General features: G+C 30.8%; 1 protein-coding gene across 1 annotated transcript in view; it reads right to left on the bottom strand.

The window, feature by feature from the left end:
* The window catches only part of LOC113392251 (uncharacterized), a 52,123-nt gene extending 25,796 nt beyond the window's left edge, over positions 1-26,327 (bottom strand). The window contains exon 1 of the mRNA XM_026628574.2: positions 26,000-26,327. The gene's annotated coding sequence lies outside the window, so the exon portion shown is untranslated. The remainder of the gene's footprint in view (positions 1-25,999) is intronic.
* Between the last annotated feature and the right edge of the window lie 735 nt (positions 26,328-27,062).

The following is a 27,062-nucleotide window of genomic DNA, read 5'->3' as shown; positions in this document are numbered from 1 at the left end:
AATACGATGCGTATTAGCGGTGCATTATCGGTTTCGCAAGCGGCAAGGACGTCGATCGACTCGTGATTGCAGCAATCGCTCGAATAGGAGCTTATTTTACTAGCGGTCTATTCGACTCTGTCCACGACATAAATAAAAAATACTCGAACTTGTTACGATAAGTTTTCAATAATATGTTAGATTCTAGTGTCTAGTATATATTTTATTTATCGTCATTTAATAGTTTACTATTATTTTTAATGATTTAATAATAATTTTATCTGTAACCTGCCGACTAATAAAATATTATAAAATACTCGCAGAACTTGTAAAGCAAGGATAGAGAACACAATTTGTAATCAAGTTAACAACGCACGTGTTAAACGCATTATAATATGAGTCGTATTAATTAATAACATATTTTTTATAAAGTGATAAAAGATAATATATGTATAAAATGTATTCAATCCCAAATATCTTGCCTAACCCAAAGAACGTGTATACAAGCCGTGAATCAGATTAATCTACCTCAGTAGTAATAGGCTTGCTTGTGTTGTGTACGTAGACAGGGACAGCGATGTGGACAAGGGTACGAGTGTTAGTGCGGATCGTAGTGTGCGTTTACACACACCTTGCTACGAGGTTCAACGTACCAGTTGCCACTCCACGAGTTCCTTGTTCCACTTTACAAACACTGTGTTATTAACAAAGTTTCCGAATTAGAAAAAAAATCCAGTAATGATCCCTTAGTACTCATAGATAATTAATCATTGCAATATTTTAAAATAAACCAATATTATTGTATGATTTCACCCTAGCTGGGTGTTACGGGAATAAGCATCAATAATTTTAATTACAATGCTTTGTCTAATTTGGCAAAACGTAAAATAGAAGATAAATACAAAATAAAGGTTGTCAGTTATCATATTTAATTTCATGGCTGTTCTATTATCATATTATAAGTAATATTTAATTAGTTATTCTTTGTAATTTATTATTGGATATATAAAAGCGCTAGCTAAACTCTTAGTGTGTGTTCGAAATTTTATGAAATAACAATTTACAAGATGTAAATATAGTTAATAGAAATAATTTCGGACTAATTCGTTATTCCTCACATATTATCACAGATTAAATACGATTAAACAACATTACGTACTATTATTATTGGAGGTTTAATTTTATGCGATTTCATAAAACACAGACACTAAAAAATATATTATTTATATAAAATATTAGTATTAAATAAATTGGTACAGTGTCAGAGTTAATTTAAATAGCGTTAAAAATAGTATTATTTCGACATGAATGTCAATCGTTGCCTTCACAGTACAAAAGACATCAACGAGCCGACTTTATTTCATATTCACCGATATAATACTGATCACACGTGATAGTAGGTGCTATGGCATAATTAACCAATTGCATTATGTATGCTATAAATATTTTTAACAAATTTTTTACAATTTTTTTTTTAATTTAACTAAACTTCTCATCAAAAAGTATCACGAAAAAAAAAACAGAATTGTTAACTGCAACAACTATAGCTAATCTGTCATTTATTTAATTTCAATATAAAGTATACGTCGAAATAAAAATAAAACAAGAAAATACTAAATTAAATTTGATTTAAAAGTAATTTAATTATTTTAAATCAAATTGCATTTTAAACATTCTTTTCTCATTAGCAAATGTACACAATTGTGATTCAATTGAACGATGGCCTCGTTACAAATGTAGTAGTAAATTGATTTTATAATCTGTAATTATATCTTATAGTATTAATTAACAGTACTTCCTTTATTAAAAAAAGCTGATATGACATTTTAAGTATAAAAAAAAACATAAAATAATACAGATGTTTTCACAACATTTAGTTCTTTAGGTTCTTAAAATATCATTTTCAAAATTACGATATTGTGTATTTTTTGCTAAACGCTATATAAATAAATTTCCAATTAGAACGTTAAGAAAAATATTTGATAGAAATAAGATAATTAACGTTGAAGACATTTTAATGTTATAAATAAAAAAAAACTGAAATAATATTTAAATTACCGTTAAACGTACATGATTCTTTGACATAGTATTAATCAATATCATCCTATAATTCTTTTTTTCAACATTTGTATCACAACGTCATTAAATATTAAAATAAAGACTGTTTACATAACATAGGGAATGTTGATACATCATATTTTTGCTTTAAACATAGGTCGAAATTATATTTTAAAATCAATTCATATTTAACAAATGTATTACTAGCTTAAAAGATTAGGATTTAGGACTGAACCTGCCGCTCAGGTCGCCATTTAAATTGTATATTGTTTCGCTACTGAATATTTTTCTGATAATGATTATTAAATATTACAAATTATTCTTCGTATTACCAAATGTAGATTTCACAAAACTGAACTCGATATTAGTTGGCAATTTTTTTTCGGATCGAAGTTATATTTAACCTAAGCTGGCATATATTTTGAATAGTATACGATATATTCCTCTTCTCTTGTAAGAAAGTCTTCATGGGTAACTGTAATTAATCATAAATACAAATAATACGGAGTCATTAAAAATAAACATACAGTACAAAAAAGGAAACTCAAAATTACTCGGATATGTGAGTTTGTGGAGATTCATATAAACAAACACATTGAAATAGAAAAAAAAAATGTACAACAATATTCGTTGTTCAATTGTATTTATTATATAAATAATATTTAGAAAATTAGTAAAAATAAATTAAATATTAATAAAAAATATATTCTACATAATATGAGAGATCAATTAATTGATAGTTGAACTCTAACGTTAATTATAATATTTCACACTTTTACCGATAATTGCATTCATAATTTACAACTTGCCCTTAAACGGATAGAAATGCAATAAATGCTGCCGTTCATTTATCGTTATTATATATTATCACTTAAATTGATACAACATTACGGATCATCATTGCGGAAATCACAATGAAATTGACTTTCTATTTATTACTCAATCATTTTACTAATACGCATTACGCCGACTGTCAAAATCTCACGCTTTAATGCCGGATGTCCTACAACTGTCATGTATGATTATTTATTAAGGGCTTTACTAGTTTTTAAATATTTGTTGTCAGAATGATGTGCCGATAAAAGTTGTATACCTAATGAAGCCATTTTTAAGTTTGTCAATTGTTGTAATAAAAAATGTATTTTATTATCAATGGCGATTTTACCGGTTTGATTAATTGTATGACCTATCATTGACCAGTATTTTAAATTTTATCTTTTTTTAGTACAATCCGCTATTAATTGTTCCGTTATTTACCCTTTAAATGATTAAATATTTATTAATTAAATAAAGATAAGGTGATTTGATGTATTTCTCTGTATTATTGGGAGCAAACCGATAAAAATCAAATAAAGTCTTTCCAATGTGGTTAAGTCGTGACCCCCCCAGCTTGACACGGAATTTCGGCGCCAATAATGCACATTAAAAAACCAACATCTTATTCAGAACATCGTGGGTGTCAATGCAGTAAAAACGCATTTCACAAATTTTGAAGAAATAATAAAATGCAAAAATTTAAAAAATACATTTCGAACACAGATCTGTGTTTTTGAAACAACATAAATACTGTCTGTAAGTTATGACATAAAAGTGCAATTAAATGACTTGTCACATAAAATAAACATGTTAGACATGTCGGGTTTTATTTTATAACCTCTTAACTAGTGTGTGCAAGGCCTAAAAGTTAGTGGGTGTAGTGCAATGTGACACGGAAGTGTTGCGAACCAGTTTCTCAGCAGAATTCGACTGGTAATTTATGAATACAAAGAACTATCGATGAATATATATTTTTAAACATTTATTTTTTAAACATAATTAGCACAAAAATATGTATTAATTCGACATTTATCAAATTAATGATATCACTATTAACACAAAATAAGCGAAACTAAACTTAATAACTAGTTTATCGACATCGGTGTCATAGGCGTATCGTATGAATATCGAATATTTACTTAGAGTATCTACCATAATTATTATTACATCTGAGTTTATTCGTTATATTACATTTATCATTATTAATAAAAATCCATTTAAAATTATGCAAGCAATTCGGTATCGATTAAATTTATTATAATAATACAAAAGGAAACAGCGTGCCATGCGAATATTTCGATATCGATGTAATTGCTAACTAAACTTGATCTAACCTTTCCAACTATTAGATAGACGTTGATGACTATAGCAAACCGCTAGATGCCCTTGGCTTCCAAGTATCCAAGATTGGAATCACGGTCGGTGCATAGCTTAAATATTAAAATTATAAAAATAACTTCATACTTTTTGTAGCCTAGCTCTATGACATTAATACGACTTGTGCATTTTTTTCTCTTATAAATATGTTTGTAATAAGATCACTGCCTTAATTTATTAAATACATTATATATTTTAAAATTTGGAAACAATTTCCATACTTAAAAACTTCTAAAACTGGTGGTTTCAATTTAGATAAGCCAAAAGTTATATAAAGAAAAAAATATTGATATCAATAAGCCTTTAGAAAAGCAATTAGTACCAATGTGCCTAGATTTCGAACGGCTTATTAGAAATTTATTCTAATAAGCCATTCGAAATTGGAGACAACCAGCCTAAAAATCAAATTATCCCACTTTAAAAGCTATGATTGAAAATCGTCATTTTTCATAATTGTTTTTTTGAGAATGTAAACATTAATAGAATGTATAGTGCAAATTCATAAAATGCAAAAAAACATGTGAATCACGATATATAAATAAAAAGAAAAGAAAATAATTCAAATTATTTTTAGAAAGCGTTAATGGACGTCTACTTCAAATGGTATACTTTTTTTACATAAGCAGATGATTTGATTCTATTCGTGTAGTCTATACAGCCATGGGTGGCCTACACGCCTTGTCGACGTGTCAATCAAGAAAAGCAACGAAACGGTCAAGTTACTTTATCTGTTTGTTTATATAACATGTTATTTGCTTGATTCATCTAAATGAACTTTCAACACACATATATCGTAACAAATTGTTATTTTTTAGTTTTAGTCTCCGATTTATTTGCAGCTGTTGTAAATATACAATTTACGATAGAAGTTAGTAGAGTCAATTTATTTCTTATTTAATGTTGATTCATACTAAACAAAATATTTGATTTATTAACAATATTCACTTCCTTTTACTATTTCTAGTTAGCTGTATACCTAATGTCAGAAACAAATATACATTTTGAGTCTAATCACAAAAGGATGTACATTACTTACGTATGTTTAACGTTTAATAATTTTCTACGTACGGATACGGTATGTATAAATGTAAACTACATATTCGATAATTAAGGATAACTTCCAACATTGCAAGCAGAAATTTTAATGATCACTTTCGTACATGGACGTGATCGCCACGATGCGGACGAAGCGACGTCAGTTCACGGATAATGACTACAAATAGTAGACGCAGCATTGCAGGTGATGCATTCGCTAATCCATTAACATAGGGAAATGAAGAACAGCAGGAAGATATTTTAATTGATTTTATTAGAATTACGATACTCATTTCACATACATTCAGAGCATATCGTATGTAGATGATTTATTACTAAATAGTTAACTTAAAATTGTTAATATGTACTTTACAGATTACACGGCTACCGTTTAACTTGCAAATTTATGTGTTGGGTAAATATCTAAATGTTAAGAAGGCTATTCGCGCACTTGATGGAAACTGGTGCAAAGCGAAGTGGTGCAAACCGCAGAACCAGTCCTGCGACAGGAAGCGGCCTCGACACCCGCCGCCCTCCGCGCACCTACCGCCTCACTTGCACTACTCTCCCCACTCCACTCGGCCCCTCGGCCCCCTCGCCCCTCTACTACCAGCCGCCGCGGGGCCACCTGATCCAGACAAAGCGTGTCCTTCGTGTCATTCTCGTGACGCATACAAGTGCATTGCACTAATAATAAGTCCGTTCCATGTCCGGTAACAAATATAGTACTATTCTGTTAAAAGTAAAGACAAATTTCTCAAAGACAATTCAGATTTGTATCGCAGTAATGCTACATCCATTACCAGTTATATGGGCTATCCGTATGCACGTTAATCAAGTTCTGAGGCCGTATCATCATCAATCAGCACTCCATAAGGAACTAATGCTTAGACATTTACAACTTTGCTTATTTACTGTGGTCATTTATATTGCAGGTTAAATTTTATTCGATTTAGACCTTTTCGACTTTATTTTTAACGATTAAATGCCAATTAGCAATGTTGGCGTATATATCTTAACTATAAAGATATATGGGAGAAATAATACTTTAGTATTGATAAGCTTATATCTTATACAGTTCCGTAATAAAACCTATTTGCAAGCTTAAGTCTACAGTTAGTACGATTAGTGTGTATCAACCTTTATTAAATGGTATTTCTTACAATAAAATCGTGACTAAACAATATCTAGATAGAAACGTAAAGCGAATTGTTATATAGAGAGTAAAAGAACAATGTTGGCAAAGAGCACGCGGTCGGGAAGCACGATAGCGAACGACAATCGAACAAAGCAGGACTGCGTCACAGGCGAGCTTGCGAGTCTCATCGGGCCGCCCAAAGAAACGATATCATAGAAAGTAGAGCAACTCATTTATTTATTCAGTGCAGCAACGGGTGCGAGCGAGACGGAGTCGCGAAACTGGCTCATTAAAATAAAAATCCGATTTAAGAGTGCAACTCGCGCGGAGCGAAATAAAAGTTTCCGACGAAATTTGCTCGAGTTATTCCAAAAAAGGTGCACGAAACGCCTCCGCTACGAGATGTCGAGATACAAGTGCGAAGAGAAACCGACCGCAATAGCCTCAACTACATGCGCAGCCTCACGACCGAGTGCTTTCGGTCGTGGACATGTTACACTATAATGCTTTACGGCTATAATTACCGATCCTACGCGCAAGCGCATTGGCGCATATGTCGATAATTTCTAGAGACGCACTCTCGTATCAGAAAACACTAACGCCTCTAATGTTAGAGCAGGTTCTTTCTTTTCCGCATTAATCTCTACTTCTGTTTTCACTGTACGAAGCGAGCCATTGTCTGAACATTACGCAGCCACAGCATTGCATTATCGGCACGATAAAAGGCAACTCTATAATCATCGTCGCGAGTCACGAGATCCGCACGCGCATTTGCTATGTAAATAACACCACACAACATTCCACAGTCACCGTTGTCTATTTTAATGGAAGTCGTTTAGAAAAATAACATTCAATAAACTATTATTTAAAGAGAATTAACTATAAATAAAAAAAATGATTAATCGTTAGTTGCTGTCTTGATTCTTGTTACATATTATGTATTGTCCTTCATTACTTGTGGGTTTTTAGTACGTAGCTATTAATTACAAAATGTAATGACCGCGCGCTCGATATTTTCAGAGTAATACACGTCAATTATTTAACTCGTGAAATTAACCAAAATCAAAAAGCGTCGCTGCCTTTCACCTCGCGGGTCCTTTCTAGCGTTTAATGTCTGAATAAATTTTATGATTTACCGACTTACGAGAGCAATACAACGTAATGGTCCATAAAAATGATTTCCAACAGAAATTTATTCACCTCAATTATATTTGGGAATTACTTTTTATTTATAATTTTATAGTAGGCCGTAAACTGTTGTATTTAAAACAATCAATGATACTCTTATTTGCCATTCACATGACCTAGATTAAGGTGATCAACAATTTGAATTAATTGTGTATACACAATTACGGGTCACTGATTTTAATCTAAAATCGTCTGTATCTCCTTATAATTACTAATATTATTTTTATTATTCCATCGTATAATTTTTGTTGATTGTATAACATCATTATAAATGTAGCTATTTATAATATTATAGTTTTATATAATCACAATCGATAAAATCATGATTATTGTTAAAGAGGATATAATTTAAGTATTACACAATTTTAAATTGAAAAGATGCAGAACGGATTCTTTTGAAGATAATATCTAGAATTGAGTTCACACAGATTGGAACGATAAGAACGTTCTAATTTGGATATAAAAGAAGTGCAATTGAGTATTAGAAAGTGATAATGAATCGTGACCCCACTATACGGTAAAACAATAATGCTGTCTCGTTGGTAAAGTGGATAACGTATTATGATTCAAACGCCGAGGTCTAGGGTTCAAAACCCAGATCAGTCAATGAGCGAATACTGTGTTAGGAAGTTGGCAGTGTTACACTTTCGTGCCTTGGAAAACACAGAAACAATTAATGCCTTTCTTCCATTCATTTTTGTCAACTCCTTATTAACAAAAGCTCATCAGAAATGAGTTACAGTTGTATTTCTTTACATTTTGTTAAGAAAATAATCCATTAATATTTATCTAACTAGCTTAGCGGTTAAAGTCAAAGACTAGTGAAAAGTTAAATCGAGTCGTCATGTTCATCATGTAGAGAAACGATGCACTGACCATTGAGATCACTTTTTATTTATTAATTTGTATAAGAAAGTGATACATAAATAAAGTTTCAACCCACACTTGTGTAGACACTACAGTATAATAAGAAGCAAGAGCGTTCTCATCATCGTCTATATAAACACAATAAATAATAAATGTTATTTTCAAAAAATAAAAATAGTTACAGTACCCAATTAAGAGAAAAATATTTACTTCTCTGTATGAAATTATACAATTATACCCAAGGATAACAAAGGAAAATATTTAAAATAAAGACTAGCTATTCCGCTATATGTTTATAATTATAAAAAAATCCAATCGTATTTTGTCATGGATCCAATTTAACCCGTTTAGAAGATTGCGAACTTAAATGCGGGAATGCTTAGTTTGTGGTTTTAACATGTATCGGATAAAACTTTACTAGGTGTATATCCACAAAGTCGCGCTGGATATGCCCGGTACTTTAACTTCTAAATGGTTCTCCTTAATGAGACGAATCCCTTTGCCCAATAGGACATTTTCGGATTTTTTGATGAATAAATAGAATTCTTAGTGTAGTTCGGTACCATGATAATATCGTATTTCAGATCGGAAAAAGTATGTACAGCACAAAATATGTATTTCTTAAACAGGGATAGGAGCAAATAACGCGACCTCATCGTTAAGGAGGTGACCAAGATCACCAGTAACACGGCACTTTTATGTTTCATTATTGGAATCAATTAATAGTATTAATTGTAATTAAAATAATTAATATAAAAATCAACTTCCCTGTCTTAATAATATGCGACGCTGTTTATTATTATATTAAATAGTACCGTTTTATTATTTCTTATTCTGAAAAATAATTTGTTTTTATTCTACTTGTTTTTCTGTAATACACCAAGTTATTTCCAAAAAAAGCAAATCGAATATTCGTAAATAAATTTGCAAACAACATATTTTTTCATACAATGTTTTTAGCGGTTATTCGCAAATATATTTAACTTCTTACGTAGCAGAAGCTTAATAATAATTTTGTAATTCGTATTTGCATACATCAATTTACTGTTTTGTCAGTTACATTTAATAATAAAAAAGATCACAAAACAAATACTCCAAAATAAAAGCCTGTTTTTTCTTTTACATCATTAAATTATAATATTTATGTCAATATAAATTATATATGTTCGGAAAAATTAGAAGAGATGTCAAATATTTCACAAAGGGCCAGCGAAACTCCAACCACACCCTTGCACGGCACAAGTTTCTATTCAAGTTTAAATCAAATGTCACTGTTAATGCTATATGCTTATATTCAAGTGTTTGGATGACTCACGCTCGCACTGCAAACTGTTTTTGTAACTTCTTTAAAAAGATTTTTAAGTCAGATTGAAGTGTTTCTCTAACCGAAAGTACCTTTTCTATAAGTCTAGACTGCAGGTATTTCGATAGAAGTGAAACTCAGTAGTTTAACGTTTTGTCCGTGTGTGTTGTATGTGTCTGTGTGTGTATCTGTGTTGCAAATTCTTTGCAAGAAATAAGTCTCAATAGATAAATTATATATGAGAATCTAAACAAAACGTTATTATGGGTGAATATTATATTGATAGACACGAATGCATCTTGTAAATATTTAAATGTTGTTAATGTATTCGTTTTTGGGATACATCCTTTAAACAAACAAAAAGCACATAAATCCACAACGACAAAGATCCGATTTAAAATGTATGAAGACCGAGATAATGCTGCGAGCATCAAGTGGAATGAGAACTAGATCTGGTCACGGAGCTCGTGCGGTATAAATATTATTAACATTGTCCTGGGTCCGGCTCGTTGCATAATCGCTACCGGTACCTGTCATTACATAGTATTTCTTGGTACTACAGTGACTTTAATTATATAGAATTATTCATTTATATTACTATTATACGCAAAAACTATTTTGATATACATTTTAAAACCATTTTGTGATAGAAACATGTTTACCCGGGTAACTGACAAGTTATAAGGAATTCTAACTATGGCGTATTATTTAGTTTTTATGAAGTTAATTTTAGCTGATATATATTATACATTCTTACATTTATAACAAGCGCGTTTCCAGTAAATATAATTAAATAATTAATCACTTCTTTAATGAAAACGGTGGACGTATTTGGCTGAGTTATACCAGTTTTTTGTCTCGATATAAGATTATAAATTCATTTATTAGACCACAACTTATTCTACCATGTCTCCAATTTATAACTCGTGATTTTAGTTAAATCCAAAAATGGAATTAATTTATGTGCATTATTGTGATATCGAATTAAATTTCCTAACAATTAATCAGTAAATCAGTATACTTACATTTCAGCACATCTTATATTTAGACATAATTATATAAGTCTATAAAAAATACCACTAGCAGTAATACTGTTGAAAGATGATAAATTAATTTGCTTTAATTATGTACAATATTATGTAACAGCTACCTAAATAATAATTTATTGTGTACCTGAGAAATACTTCCTGATTTCAAGCGACATGCAAGCAATATTAACTCTGGTTTGCTCTTTGGCATCATAACTTATATCTCGAGGCAGTTTATAACACCACATTCCAACTAAATGGCCAATGCTGCAATTAATACATGTAATCACAGTGTAAACGTTGGCGTTGCAGTAGAAAACTAGCTAACTATATTGCTATTCACGTGAAAAAACAGTGTACCAACTCACAACTACAAATTAAGGTTTTTTGCAGCCTACTCGTATTTATAATTTAGCAGAGAGAAGTATTTTTACTAAAAACCTTATGTTGCCCGAATGAAAAACAATTAAAATTTAGATCTAAACATAGTCGTTCAAGTTATTGTATTTTAAGTCTTATTACAAATCGCATAAAATTATCAAAGGCTTATAACATTAAAAACATATGTTCTACTCTATTATTTTACAATAACATAAATTGAAAAAAAAAAATGTACCAAAATTTTAGAAGCGGAGGTTTGCACACAAACCGCAACCGGATGTCCCTCGCCAGATGTACAATCACACTAACACAAACTCTCACGAATTTTTCTCCCAACGCTTTCACATCTTCCACTAATTATTATCCACTTTATCGGGCATCTTCAATTTGATTTACGTCTAGCTCTTACACAGCTCAATCGGTACACTTTTTCTTTTCGGCGAGGTAATTTACGTTGATGTTGTCAGTACTATACGCCAGTACGCACCGTCGACCTGCTTACGGCGACTTATTACTGAATCTAGAAATGGCAGTCACTAATTAGGAACCGACAGACAGACAGACGCTGTCTACCATCTCGTTATTTAATTAACGTTTAAACTAATGACATTTTTAGGTTTAAATGCAGTATTTAATAGAAATAGACTCATCGCTCGTTAAGTAATATTTCACACTTAGAAAGTTAACCTTTAAGCTGATACTTAAAAGATAAGTTATCCATAAACTGTTGTGTATTACAAAATAAATTAATACCAAGTAGAAATGCTGGAGTCATAAGTGTCTATGTCAGATTTAAATATGTATAGAATCTCCAAAAGCTCTCTTTTGTTCAAATTGTTAAATATTGTAATACTTAAAAAAATCTGCAAGAAATAATTCATAAAATGCAATCGGCAGATTTCTAAACAAAACAATAACCAGACATGATGTACGAATATATTTAATTACATTTATTGATATCTACTCGTATGTAACTGCAGATACAAAATAAAAAAAATACTTTTCAACCTCGAATTTTATGCTACACTTTTAACAACCGTAAAGTAAGGGCACGCCGATTTCGATTCTGAGAATACTCGAATATTATGATCAAGATGTGAAATCTTAAACCGTTAAGTATTTTAAATGAAAATTAACGCAACTTTTAATTACTCGATTACGGATATTGAAAGGTAATATTTTAATTTTCAATAATATTAGGGCACAATTTTGTATAGATTGTGTTTCTGATTACGGGCGCGGCTAATGGAATGATGCACCGATAATGTGAGTCGTGAGCGGCGTCGATGAAAGTAGTTTTGCACGTCGCTATGGCCGCTGACCCAAAGCTTCCTGCACCGCCTTGAGCATCACAACCAGCAACGCAGGCTTTGATTTTTTATACCACAAGAAAAAGATTTATTTCATTTCTAGCGAGAATCTTCTCGCTTAATGATAGCTCTGAGTTAATTTTCTGCACCGCCCATAAAGTCCGAGGATGTTAGCTAAACGCTCATTACGTTGCATTATATTAATTATATATATGTATGTATTCTATTTCATACATATTATCCTAATCAACAAAAATACTTCAACGATGATTATTTTAATCAAATATTATTTGTGTTTAAGTGTTTTTTTTTTATAATCAACAATTAAATATTTATAAATATTTTAAAGTTTTGAGAGATATGATGTATATATAAAATTGATTAATAGCAATGTCATAAACATCGATAATATATATTTAGTCATTGGTTTATTGATGACTTCTTTGACTATCAAATTGAATAGCAAACTAATTATGATTAACACCCGTCTAAGCCGAAAACAAGTTGCATGAACAAGTGTAAATAACATTTTATTCATTATCTCCGTCACAATAAGCACAGCAAACAAATTATGACTCGAGGTCAAATGGTCAATCAATAATGATGATGCATTGACAGGCGACGGCAACGGCTAAAGAAAGTGTGCACAAATCAGCGCGCGTTTAATTGACATACCGAAAATGAAATGTACGAACATATTATATTCAATTTGAAAAATAAGAGTGGTCAATTTAATCGACCACTTTAATTGGTCTGACTCGAGTTCATTGTTACGCGGGCTCATGATTTTATCTGTTGTTCTTTACTCGGGTTCGAGATGCGTGTGATGCAAACGAACAGTAACCGTAATACGGCGTTGATGGCACGCCACCGCTGCGCCACGCAGCCTCGCTCTGAGTCACGAGAGTTGGCTCGACGCGAGAGTCACGTCAAACGATCGTGATGTGTCTAGATAATAGCACAAGTACTGCTCCATTTGCATGATCTATGGGCAATCATGTTGATTTGTCATGTGTGTATTCAGACTTTCCATTTCTGTGACATCGTTTTATAAGCCCATAAAATAAAGTAAAGATTCCCTTTAATGTTTACAAGAAAAGACATTTGCCCAACATTGTTTTAACCGTATTACCACATTACTGTAAACCAGATAATCTCACTCCGCATATTTGGTATAGTTATGCGGCATTAAAGAACAGAACACCGTAATAATACTAAAGATTCAAAAAAAAAAAAGCGTAATTTATGCAAACTATGTGTGTTATCTTATTAAATGGACTAAAATATAATATTTAATATTCATCGACTGTAAGCTTAAAGCAAAATGAGACAAAATCGAGTCTTAAAATTTTTAGCAGGTAATATTTTATTTGAAGAAAAACAAAAACTTCACATCTTGTCCCAAAACAGTTAGTCACATAAAATAAAAAAATAAAACGACTCATGCCAGAAATATAATGTTGGCTAAGATATAATACTATTTCGAAACGAAGGTATCTCAGGTACATTAAGACTGACCCAATAAAATCACTTATTTTAGTTTATAACTGTTTGATCGAAGAAATCATCGCAGCAAATAGGCACTTGACCAACATTTTTTAAAATATCAAATCAGATACCTGCATATATAATCAATGATGAAACCAAACACTTTGCCATCAACGCGTAACTGCACATCACTCTTGGAGTAGCTTCACTTTGACTAAGACAAATGTTATTGACACAAAAAGAAATGTGACTTCTTAAAAAAACATTTCGTTATATATATATATTTATTTTATATTATATTATAAAATATAAAGTATTTAGTATATATACTAAATTAATAATTAATAAATTCTAAAAGCTTCTTTTGTCGTTGTCAAGTACTTTAAGCAGAAATATTTGCTGACAATAACAATATCAAATGGTTCTTTAGATCTTTTGACTACTCCTATCGTAAGAAAAATGTCTCTCTAAATACAAGTCAATATAAAACAAAAGCGAGCGTTTAATTGTAATGTACCGGTTGATCGTTATAGTGCGATAATATAGTAAGTCAGCCGTGGGTGCTGCCTCCGAACACCGAACCGGATCTAAATCTGAGATAAATCATGTCCGGACCGAAACGAGCTCACCGATCGGACACCGCTACACCTTTCCTGTATTACTCGAGATACTACAAGATCTAATGTCTTAGAACACTGGCATAAACTCTGAAAACAAACTTTGCTGACTCATTGAAGTAACTGATTTTGATAATGGCTCGTTTAATAGATAATTCTTTATCCGTATGCAAAGTGGAGCAGCTTAAACTTTGCAATAATACAGTTTATAGGTTTTCATTAATAAAATGAACATGTATATATACTAATTATTATACAATATAGATTAATGAATTCTTATAAAGTAGTTTATTTGAAGTATTGAATTGATTTTAGAATTAGGAAATATTCAATAGATGCTTTATAAGGTTTTGGTTTTCAATTTCCTTTAATATACAAAATAAGTAGGAATATCGGCACGCTATAAAGCAAAGCCGCTTACCGAAACCGACACAATTTATATTCTCAAATTTGGTTATCTAAATTGTCTGTTACTTATTATTACGTGCGTGGCCCAGTCACGTTACCTTTTGTTGTCCTGTTAAGTTATACGATTCAAAGTGAATACGAATCTTGTCGTTATCATCCATGTTGGATGATTCATCCAACATGAATATCAAAAATATTGTTATTTTTTTTTAGTAATAAAATTTAGAATTCAAATTAATTCCACACTATAACAAATATACTAAAAAAACATACTAGCATCTATATACATAGAGTCATGGATTTTGTTCGGGAGAAGTTTCATTTACATATTATTCAATTTCTAAAACAAAAGGTGTAGGAGTTAAATATGAATATATTATAAAAGCCATTTAATAATCAATTTCGTTTATGCTTCGATCAATACTGAGTTAATAGCATATTTGAAATACATAGTGTGAAATCCAATGTATTAATATTCTATTCATAATTGTAGCTTGGCGAGTCAGGTTATGTTAACGAATCGTGAGCAACACTAAAGATTGCATTTCAATCTTTTGGCGTTTTCTCGTCGTATAGAAACTAAATGAATGAAAAAGGACTCGTACAATGACGCCGTAGTCCACAGATGTACAGTTAAAAATTACGTAACTTTCTTCGCGAAGTATTGTAAGTATAGACTAAAGCGTAGTTTTAAATAGGTAAGTGACCCTCACGGTACACAACGTGCAGAGCAATGTAGCCGTCACGCGGTTCGACGGCGGTGCGTCGCGACCGCCGCGTCGTCGCCGCCGCGAACGCGGAGCGGCCACTGCACTCGCTTCGATTTCACTTTTATTAGCAATCTACTTAATTGGATACCACTGTTGCGGTTTTATTCATTCTGCAGATTCATCTCAGAAATATTTGGGCAGAGTACAATGCAAGTAAAGTCATCTGTACGTTGTGGTGTAGATAATTAGTTTTTACTATTACAAAATAATAAAACAGCAGTTACATTTTTCTTCGTTATTACTTTACTCTTGCTGTTTTTATAATCCTTTTATTTCTGTTTTAGTTAAGTACAGTTTTTAAAATTTATCCCAGATATTAAAGAAAACATTCCATTAGGAGATATATTATGTATCATCGTCTCTGCTGGTACAGGATTGATCTGTATAATTAAATAAAAGACAATTTCTTGATTGACAGCTTAATCTAAAAGATACTAATTTGTAATAGATATTTATTAATCTTTTATTCGAATAATCAAAGTATAGAAATAAAATTTGTTGTCAAAGTTATTATTAAATTAATTATACGTTAAAAATGATATTTTTACATCTGTGACTATAAAATTACGACTATAAAATAATAGGCTATAAATAATAATAAGGAAATTAATATAAAATAAATCCATATCAGTACTTACAACGAGCAAATATTTATATGAATAAGTCTCCGTGACAAATGTTCCGGCTCTACGCTAAATGTTGAAGGTCAGTCGAACAACTGGAAAAGTACACGTTGAATAAAGTTTATACCTAAATCTGCGATCGTAATCCCACGCTCGAGAGACCGATTAAAGAAATAATCAAGTTTTTATTAAACCCCAGTAAACATTGTACACCGCACAATGCGTTTGTATCAATCGCTAATATAACATTGCTGCTACATATTGCCTTTATTGGTATATTTTTAATTTCTATTTTAAACTATATGTTTCAAAATTAGATTTATTTTCTTATTTGGTTTGGGATTTTTAACATGGTAAATCTAATTGCCATTTATTATCCTGAGGACTATAAGAAGACATGAACAAATCGACTGTTTGATAAATGCAATCATTCCGTTTAAGATTATAATTGCATTGTTATATCGATAATAGCCGTTTTTAATAACAATTTATGTCCAGGAAAAATGATTAAAGCTTCACAAAATTAGAAGCCAAAACTTTTATATTGTTCCACTTACGTACTTACTTTTATTTAACTGTGAAAAATATGAAATCACACTGTACTCGCGAACTTAAACTTGCTTGAGATTGTCAATGTCAATGAGATGTCAATGAGATTTGTCAATAAAAATAAAATAAAGTTAATCATTAAAAAAAATATCGCAATGATTAAATATTGTTGCCATAGGTTAACCTACTCATCAAAAATGTTATCTGTATTCGAAATGAACACAGCGTTGAACGCTACCGATCAAATAAAAAAACAAATGTCATGATCGTTTCATTGAATGGCTAACATTATCCAAAATAACAATTAATATACAATTTATGTTGTAGTTTTGTAAACTACTACAGCAACAAAAAAAATTGTTAACAATAATCGACATCGCGTGCTATATTTGATAAATAATCGTAATTATATGTAAACTATATACTGAACACGTGTAAATTATTCAAGATTGTAATATATTAAAAATCTAATGATATCTTTCAACTCTATGACACGATTTTCGCGAGTATTGTACATTTTATCGATCAATTTCCGCATCGAAGTGTCGTTGAAGGACGCCTGATTGTTAGAAACTAATTTTATCGCTTCAAATTATATTGTGGTTTTTATTTAATGGATTTAATAGCTATATTATCATTGTAGGTTCAGACATGGTAGGGCTTTTTTAAGCAGGCTCACCGTGGTAGGTACAATCCACTAGTTATCACACAATGGGTTTTCTGGTGTTAAACTTCAATACGTACGTAAGGTAAAACTAACTTGCTCAACAAAACGGTAATAGCTCTTGCAAACAATTAATACGATTGCCAAAAAACGTATGTTATTTAATATTTCTGTTATTATGAGACCATATATTATCGTATTAAAGTTGTCCTATAATTATAATCTGTAAGAAAGAAATAAATGAATATTGGGTATGGCTATATTTTGATTTGAAGGTTTAAAGAGACAGATAAAGGGTGTTTAAAGCCGATTTAAAGTGATTATGATAATTTATACTATAATCATTGTTAATGCCTATAAGCGAAGTTACTTAAAAGCGGGTGGGCCATTTGTTTGACTAGTTTTCTATAATAAATTTAAAAAAAGATGTGATTCAAAGTTAATAAGTGAGAGTAATAAAAGTATTTAAGTATATTAATTTCTCCAGCAGATATCAATGGAGGCTAACTAACAGATATAACAAACGGAACTATTTTTAAATGTATGTTCATAAAGCTTTCACTTACACTCAATCACTGAATATTTCGACAAGAAACCAGTTCTTAATTCGACTAGTTAGGATATCTGCCATGGTTCTTAAAATTTTCAAACCGTATAAATTTATTATATACATAAACTTATCGGGTAGTAGTCAAATATTTATGAAAAAAATATTTAAATTTACATAAAATCAATTATATGTACGTCATTGAATAGAAATGATTCATGAAAACTCGTATTAATAATAATAATAAAATAGAAACCGAATATTGAAATATTTTACGTCATGAGTAGCGATAAGTCACCGAAATTAATTTTTATATTTCTTGAATTTTATTTTAGCTTTCAAATTCAGTGAAATAAAATATGCTTTGCATAAAATGCATTGACAACTAATATTTATTTGTTAATCATAACTATCACACTAATAGCTAAGTTTATTGATTGCACAACTCTTTCTGGTAGCCAATTTAGAAGTGCTGCATAATTTCTGATTAATTATTAAGTATTAGTAATCACCTATAATGTATTTTTTCACATGACTATAATCACATAACAAAACTGGCAAAATTTTCAATTAATTTTCAATTTGTTGGTTTGCATATTTCATTAATGCAGATTTTGTTGTTTTATAAATATATTTTATTAGTATAATTTACATTATATTTTTTTCGTTTATATCACTTGCATTACATATGGAATGGCATATTTATGACGTCCAACTACACAAACATTTATATAAGACATAAGTATTTTAGGCAAATTGCTAAATTCCACACTATTATACAGATAATTTAGTTTAAATATTTTGTGTTCGTGTACATTGTAATGATTCGACGAAAAATCAAACTGATAAAAACTCGGATGTGAAAATCATAGAAATGGAAATAATATTAATTAAATGTTGTTTAATTAAAAATGTTATGTAATTTGTAAGCCATATATTTATCGATTACTATAAGATACATAAAATATTGTTATGGAGACTTCACTTTTTAATATGGAGAGAACATTACGTACTAAATTTGGGTTTAAGCTTAGCACTGCCCCAATGTTGAATATTGACTGATCATAAATTTAATAGACAAACTGCAAGTGCATGGTACCTGTTTCAAGGCAGCAGGCAAAATTAATCAAACTCAGGAGTTTTGAACTAAGTTGGAATTTGAAATAAGGCAGGTCAATAACTTTTCTCTGCAAAGCACAAAATTCTGTCAATTTTTATATAAAGTGGTTTGAATTCCATGCCTCCAAAACAAATAAACTTAGCAATAAACACAAAAAGGGCGTTGTATTTGTGTGTTTATCATAATGATATTGTAGCCTTCTGATTAGCTTAGATAGTCTAAATTGAACTTGTGGATTAAACTTCACTTTGCTATTGCGAAATAATAAAAATAAAAACTTCATAATCATTTCAAAGAAGCTACAATTAATTCCGACTGTACTATACAAGACTTAGTATTAGTTCCATGTCTAATTTTTATTTACAAGTCTTAATCAAAATTGATTTTGTCATTAGTGCAGCACAGACAGGCTTTTGTAAAAATTAATCAAAGAAGTAATTTGTTTTTCATATTTTGAAATGCTGGCCATCAGACCATCATAATTTGTACAAATGTAATTTGTAATTTGATTGTGTTATGTGCGTATGTATGGTAAGCTCATTCTAAAGAAAACTTTTTTATTAATAATAGATATGTATATCGAAAAAGTTATTATACCATAACGCTATTGAATTGTTAGACACATACACTCTTTTTTTTTCACGATTTATTTATTTGTTTCCTCACGATGTTTTCCTTCACCGCCGAGCACGAGATGAATTATAAATACAAATTTAGCACATGAAAATTCAGTGGTGCCAGCCTGGGTTTGAACCCGAAATCATCGGTTAAGATGTACGCGTTCTAATCACTGGGCCATCTCGGCTCAGCTCGGGTATGTAAAATAAACATATATTTTTTTTAAAGTATATACGCCATTGGACATGTTCACACTATCACCTCACTCTCAAGAGAGTCAGGAATACAGCAAAGGCGCGACCAGCTTCCTAACTTTGGGTTGCTAGCTAAACTAACTTCTAATAAGCCTTAAAAGTCAGAATTCAAATCATACATTATGATATGTACGTACAAACTGACCATCAGACTAATGAGGTTGGTAAGTTTGAACATTATAAAGAAACAAAACCAGATGTAATTCAAATAAAATGTTTATGAGTTTGATTTTTCATTTATTTATCAATTTCATATGTTATGCTAGATGTTTATTGAACGCAGCATATATTATCTTTAGCTAGGGGTAAGGTAAAGTTCGCATTAAGTAAGTATTTCTGTTAACATTATATCCTTAATTATTTTAATTTTACTTTATATAGGCCATGCCATTAAGGCAATAGAACACAAGCGTTAGAAAGCGTTTCATAAGCGCTTCCAAACAAGTATCTAGTAAAAAACAATTATCCTATAGATACTAAGTATAAAATGTAGTTGTACCGAATACATGTTAATTTGTTGCGGAATCCGAGAGCAATAACCGACTGCGGTGCTAGCGGTATTCGGCGGTTTCTTTGCCTCTAATATTCGATAAAAACAGCCGAGCTGTATGTATGGGTGCGTATGCATAGCCAAAAAATGTTTGCATGTTGTTTTAAGCATATTTCGAAATATTAAAGCTTAATGTGGATATTAGTCACGCCTGTGACCAGACCCGCAATATTTTTACGAACATGAGATTGTATGTTTCACTTTAAATATATCTATTATTCTATTTTAATGATCACATTATCAGCAATATGTACTTATAATTGTTTAATCAAAGTACGTTTTACGTAAGTAAAACTTACTGTACCAGTAACCTACCAGTTATTTGGCGCCAAGCTAAAGCATACTTTAATTTATCGCGACAGATAAAATCAAAAATTAAAGTTATTAAGATTGGGATTTACAAATAAATTTCTCTTACGAAGAGAAAAGAGGACGGAAACAATTTGGTCGTATGTGATTTAAAGGAAGTTAAATGTAGACCATATTTCCTATTCAAAAATTTAAGACAGGATATCGTTAAGGCAATTCGTCTCGCTTCTTGCTATCAAATGTCAATATGTCATTATTCATTTAAGTGTATCTAATGGTTTCATAAACATGAAACGTGTGTGAATATCTCTTTGAAGCAAAAGAGATAAATTTTTAATTACATAACTGGTATCATAATGAATGGGTTTCAAGTAATCAATCATAAATCAATTTATCCATAATAATTTAATGGATACTCTTCAAAAGATGTGCCGTTTTCACTCAGGGTCAAAGTTTAAGCATTGTGCTGTTACAAGGACGAACAATTTCTACGCAGGAGTACGTCGCGGTCGGGTGCGCACCAACCTTCCGCCTAGCGTCTGCGCCCGCAAGGGTCAAGGCGGCCGGTCATTTCACTCCGATTTAACTTATCCACATCAATTACAGTTTTTAGTGATCTGACTTTTGTTGTCATCTTAAAAAATGTAGGTAAATTAAACGTTATTAAACGTAAACCGAGTACGATATTAGCTTCAGTAAAAAAAATGTTTGTGCCATTATGACTTGTCTACGATAATATTGGAGACAAGTGACCAACACATAAACACTTTTTCGAACATCCAGGTTAAATTTTATATTAACGAATAAAATATTCTACATAATTTAAATTAATTGAACCTAAGACATTATAGAACATTATGAAGAGTCCCTAATCAATTTTTTTTCTGATAACTTTATATTTGTAAGTTTTATAATTTAATAATTTTTCCACTACTTAATCCACCCACGTCACATATATTTTTGGCATAACTTATACATCTATGATCTTATCCCCAAGTTGCATGTTTAACCTGTCAAATTTGATTACAATCGGTTCAGTGGTCTCGCCGATAAGGTTACGGACTGACTTTCGCATTAATAATACTACTCTGATATTAAAAATAAAAAAATAAAAATAGTTGCGGCAATTAAGTATGAGACATCTCTTATCTATTTAATAGCAATACTTTGAGATTCTCAACGAGCCGCAGCAGGACCGTGGGACAAACGCGAGCCTTTGTATGGAGCACTGTTACGTAAAGCGAGCATGGTTCCACCGCATCGGCTCATGCTCATAGGGTAATAGATATTATTGCACGCCACGAGTTCGAACAATGCAAGTTACGCCCCTACCGCGCCCGCCGACTTTAATGGCATCTCTCTACTGCCATAGGCGAATTCTTGGTAATGTTGCTGAAATGCAAACTACAATATTGTACGCAGCTAAGTTAGATAAGCAGTCATATGTCACGATTGGATTTGTGTTTTCATCGGGCCTTAATATAAATTGATTAATTTTATTGGATATTGATATTGCTATTCTTGTGTATTTTATCTTATTAATAAATTGCAATTTTTTACAATATTAAAATAAAATAAAAGTAAATTATGTTAACGTTAAAACATCTGAATTGTATCAGTACTATTATAGTAAGTTATTACCAATAATTTATATAAATAATACGTAAAATTGTTAATGTTTTTTTTTAAACACAAAATTATTTCATAAGAGTTTATGCAATCATAGACCGAACGCGGCACGCGTTGAAGTCTTTGTCTTCACAAATACAATTTTTATCTTACTGAAAATTTAAATTGATTATATCTAATCGAGTTGCACTAGGCGACGGCAATGAACACAATTAGTGCACGATTACAGGATATTATGATAAAAGTCGTTAATACCTCTTACAAATATCACCAAACAATAAATGTACCTACATATATAGCGGTGACGCAGCGTGGATATATAAATCATTGATATTAAGTGCTTTATTACTTCCATATAGCATTATTGCATTTATTATAATAAAAATGCTTGTATGAACTGATGTTGAACGTATTAAAAAACATAAATATGCAACAGTTACCTACTCAGTTAATAGCTAACTTCACGTCATCGAGGCATTTAAGTCCTACGCCTACAGGACATATCTCCACGGAGAATTGAATCAGAAATGTTAATATCATAGCAGTTAAATCTTCGATATAATAATGAATAAAATATGCATATTAAATATTAATTTATTCGCATGATTGAAAATTCTAAATGAATACAAATAATATTTCACAATTTTGCGTAATATATTATTGCATACAATGAGATATTCATTTTTAGTTAAAAAAACATTGGAAAGTTAATGAAGCAAATCGATTAAAACAAATGCAAAAATAACCAAAAAAATTACTTCCATTTGAGCGCAACTCTAATTTACCTGGCTTCAACTGTTATAGTTCTTTTTTACATGGTAGTTAATTTATTATAAATATATTTACTTAATGAAATCATAAACGATATCAATTTAAAATAGACCGAAATTGTGATTGCAGGCACTCAAAAAGTTATTATCTACAGGGTCAATATAATTAATATAATGAAAAAATTACTTCTTATGTGAACGAAACTTTTTTTTGCGGAAAATATTCATACTTTTCATTACACGTTTTTTCTTAAGTTATGTGAGATTTTTTATTTTTGTATAGAATAGATTTTCAAGAAAAACTAATAAAAAGTGAGACTTCTATATTAGAAACAATATTCTATTTATATTTTGTTAAAGGTTGTATCAACACTTAATTCTTTTTTATAATTATTTAACCATTTTGAATGTCCTTAATGTTCCTGATAAGTTATGTTATGTTTTTTCATAAGGTTATTTTCTGCTACTGTGTTTTTATCGAGTAATCTTTATAGTACCTGTCTGATGTTACATTGGCAGAATCATTGCTGTCCATGTGATCATCATCAAGCCTTACAGCGCATAGCTTGAAAACTACTTGCTCAGAGCGCGAAATATCATTATTTTCATTATATAACTACACTTTGAACGAGAAACTTCTGTTTATAAAACAAAAATTGGAAATTATGACTAGTTATTAAATAAAAAATATATTATAGTTAAACGTTTACTTGGTTAAAAACAAAGTAATAGTATGTATAATACAATATATGTCTAATACAGCTTTCGCAAATTTCAAATATTTTTTTAACGAAGTAAATTGAATTTACACCTTAAATGTATCTTTCCTTCGTCTCTCTACGCCCTGCAATATAACGCCTTAAACAAATTTACAGATTTTATTACTTATATAAATAATAGATTATTTATTTAAAAAAAAAAACACAATTTTTTACACTGATTCGGGAACAGTTAGTAGTTTTAATTTAGTTAAAATAGTTTTTTTTAATTGTATCAAAAAATATACATGAACATTTCCTTTTATAATTTAACTTTAGAATTTGTTAATACAAAATTAAGCTTTTTAGTTAGATCATAATTAAGTTAGATGTGTTATTATTTTACTACGAGCAGCAGCCTTAATACATGTTAGATTTGTAAGAATTAAGATCACGAAATGTTTTAATTGACCAGTATTTTTTACATTAACCCAATAAAATATATAAATCGTCATATATAAATCTATAAATCTGGAAATATGTAAATCGTATAAAGCAAATATTATAATTATAAGCTAATTATAGCGATTGTATTAGCATTACAAATTTTATATAAATCAATCCGATATAATTTCTACTTGCGTTGTGTTCGCAAGCGCACAATAAATAGAGCATATTTTTTATTTGTAAAAGAAATAATGAAGTAGTAAGAATGAACAAAAAAGTTTCTATGAAACGTTAATTTCCCCGTTCGAGTTAAAAACAAATAAGGCAATTATCAACCTGAAATAGGCATGAATCATTTCCTTGATGTCTTGTTTCGATGAAGGAATCATAATTAAGTAAGAAAATTCTAAACTTGATAGTGCTAAATTTGTTTAACACAATTTGTATTTTCATAAATGTTTACATAGGAATTTTTATGTGCTTAAAAAATGATTTTGCCATTTTGTACCTCATTTTTATAAGACTGATATTTCATTTTATTGAACTGGCTCAATTGTCTGTCATTATGAAATTTCCCATCTACAAAAATTTCCATTTAAAAAACCTACAAATAAGTAATGTTAGAATTTATATGGTAACAATCAAATCCCTGGCTATTTATTCAGTCGATGACTTTTCTCGGTATCGATATGTAAGTATGAGGTTATGATTGTACATAGAATACCAATAGGCAACTAAACATTATCCCTTCCATAAATTACAAAATTAACAAATAAATGCAAAATAAGTTAGTATAGCATTAAGTTATTACAAAAATGTTAAAATAATTCAAATACATACACAATTATATGTGTGTTAGAATGTCAAAATCATTGCCGAAAACGCGGAAAGAATGATTGCCAAACGTGCGTTGCAACTTATTTAATAGCTGTATAAAATTCCAATGTGTAGAGATAATATAGCCACATGGCATAAAGTAAAACAAGTTTTTGTTCTACTAAACGTATTTATTATCTCTAAGTTTTAATAACTAGTTTCGTACTGTGGTTTTGTAGACGACGAAATTTATAAAGTTAAGCACTACTTTTTATATAATATGATAAACTTGTAATTTAAAAAAAAAGAAAACATACATATCGATATGAAGGCTTATATGTATAAATACAAAAGTTGTAGAAAAAATTTACCAAAATTTTCACAATGTAGAGATTAAAAATCTCATAGTTATTTTAAGTAAATAATTTTTGGATTTTTGGACTTTAAAATGTTTATGCATTGATAATTGTCGATAAGTTACCTGTTAACAATTATTGTTTTTATTACAATATTATCATGCAGATACATTACTATTGAGATTAGTCACGACTAACTCTATTAAGTTATGTGCGAGCGACAGGTTTATTAATACAATTACTGTGAAATGTACGAGTATAAAGTAATATTTAACGAAAAACTTACCTTCGACGATATAAAGGCGATCCAATAAAGAACCAGAATTGGGATTAGCACTTCAGTGTAATAAGCACGAGTAGTAGCACTTCGTCTCTAAGTTAGAGAACAAGACATGTAGTTATTAGTCCATAAACACCCCTTGGAGTACACAAAGCTTGAAATAATAAAGTCCTGGGTAAAGTCCAGGAAGGCGAGGGTGGTGGTGGCTTGGAAGTTGCGAAGGCCGGGCTACGGGGTGCCGGCGGCGCGCGGGTGACGGTCGAGCGTCCGGCCGCACAACGCGCCTTGCAACGGTAAACTAGCAGGCCGCGCCAACACAGCCTCTCCCTCGCTTGTATGAGTGCCTCCAACCTCCCTCCAAACAAATAGTACCGTACGCCGCACTTCTGTCTTGGTAACTTTTATTATACTTTTATTAGTGTTGCCGTCTGCGCCTGTGTGTTCTATTACACGAACACATACGTAGTCGCGACCCGATAAAGTCGTGTGGGTGTCGGAGTTGGTAAAGTACCTATGCGTGCTTTGATCTTACGATTCGGTATGCACGGCCGCGCTGCCGCACGTAGTACCGAGGCTTTATTTTACTTCTATAATATCTAGTCAATAATTTAAGTTTGGTGCTTGTGCAATAACACACGTCTCAGCGCGATCTACAACTAGGCCAGAACCGGTCTAGACTTAGCTCTAACTACGTATCTTCACTATAATTTTTAGGCTATTATTTTGTCTCGTATGCCTTGTTCATTGTTTAAACCAACCTTTTGTTTAACAACCTTCACCTACCGAAATTAGATCACGTACACAGATAGTCCAATAAGGTCATGAATCATGATATAACATTCTGATGAACCACGTCTATTCACCGCTATTATACTAGCCTATTGACAACTAAGGTTATCCTAGAGATCCAGATAATTGCAAGTCATGTTTTGCAACTTTAAAGCTTGTGGTAGTAACCCACGATTTTTTAATTTCTTAACATTCGAATATAAAATTTTGTAAAATTAACTACTAACGTTGATAACGCTCATATCATTGAGTATTTTTTAATATCTACCGGTATTAATTA

This window comes from Vanessa tameamea, chromosome 5 (assembly GCF_037043105.1).
Source record: "Vanessa tameamea isolate UH-Manoa-2023 chromosome 5, ilVanTame1 primary haplotype, whole genome shotgun sequence".
Lineage (NCBI taxonomy): Eukaryota > Metazoa > Arthropoda > Insecta > Lepidoptera > Nymphalidae > Vanessa > Vanessa tameamea.
Note: the sequence above shows the minus strand (reverse complement) of the source record. Positions and strands in the feature narration are given on the sequence as shown.